This window comes from Limulus polyphemus, unplaced genomic scaffold, assembly GCF_000517525.1.
Source record: "Limulus polyphemus unplaced genomic scaffold, Limulus_polyphemus-2.1.2 Scaffold3070, whole genome shotgun sequence".
Lineage (NCBI taxonomy): Eukaryota > Metazoa > Arthropoda > Merostomata > Xiphosura > Limulidae > Limulus > Limulus polyphemus.
Genome location: NW_013668680.1, coordinates 146,154 through 147,756, shown reverse-complemented (window position 1 = coordinate 147,756; position 1,603 = coordinate 146,154).

Here is a 1,603-nt window from a genome sequence, read left to right as displayed (position 1 = left end):
TTATAGAGCTATTTTTTTACAAGCCTTTTATGTGGCACCTTCTAAAATGCTTTCTGAAAATCCATATACACCAAATCTGCACACTTACCCTCATCTACATAAACAGTAACCTTTTCAAAGAATGTCAAAAGATTTGTAAGGTAAGATTTTCCCTTAGTGAAAGTGTGTTGTCTATCCAATACAACTCTAAACTTTGTTAAATGACTTTGCAAAGCATCTTTTAACAGACTTTCCAAAACATTTCCTGAAACTGATGTCAGACTGATCTCTCTATAATTACTGGGACATTAGCTAACTTCCAATCCTCTGGTACATGCCCACTATTCAAGGACTAACAAAAAATAGTAGTAAGTAGCTCACACATCCAGTCTTTAACCTCCTTCAAAACCCATGTGGAAATATTATTTGGCCCAGGAACATTATCGTTTTTTAAACTTCCCAAGTTTTTTACAAGCTCAGAATTAATGCAGTCATTTTGTTTGATCTCATTTCCATTTATTTACTGTTCAAACTGTGGAATGCTACTTAAATCTTCATAAGTAAAAACCGAAGAAAAAGCAAAATTTAATAACTAGATACTAGCCTAGATACTTTATCACCCCTCAAGGGTCCTACCCCCATCCTAACATTTTGTTTACCCTTAATGTATTTAAAGAAATCCTTATTGTTAATTTTTACATTTTTAGCCAACCTTTTCTCATACATCCTTTTTTGATTTCCTAATTTCCTGTTTCACCAACTTTCTTGATTTTCTATAATCTTCTAAATCTGTCATACCAGTCAATTTAAACTTCTTTTCTTTAATTTTATCTCTTAAACTTTGTGAGCCAACCTGGTTTTTTACTTGCAGCTACCCTTTTCTTTCTATAAGGAATACGTTTACCTTGAATATTTAAAAATTTATCTTTAAAAATTTTCCACATCTTTTCAGTGTCTCCAAATAACTCAGCTGCCCAATTAATTCTTGTCGCATGCCTTCAAAATTTGCTTTTTTGAAACTTGTAATAACCAAAATATCATTATTCCTTATCTCCATATGCAGCAAAACATCGAACCAAAAAAAGCAATGATCATTTTCACCCAGAAGTTCCTCAATTTCCACCCTCTTGATCATCTATATATTTGAAGTTAACAATAAATCTAGTATAGCATTGTTTCTAGTAGGTTCCTTGACCAATTTGGTAAAGAAAGCCATTCTGAACAGTTTCCAAAAACCTTTTTTCCTCATGGTTTGACTCTAGAATTTCCCAATGTATATGTCAGAAATTAAAATCACCCATAATTATGACTTCATTAATTAACAGCTGAAATCTTAGTCTCATTTCAAAGTTTCTCACTAATTTCATCAGTATCATTTGATGGTCTGGAACAAATTCCCACCCAAAGCCTTTTCCCTTTGTATTCACTAATAAAAACCCAATTGGATTCAATCTCCTTGCTATTATCTTTGATATCCTTACCTTCAACAGGATGTAACTCACATTTTACACATAAAGCCATCCTCTCACCCCTCTTTAATACTCTATCTCTATTAAATAGCCTATAACCCTGTATTTCAAAGAAATTTCTGTCATCGAAATCATTTACATTTAACCATGTTTCA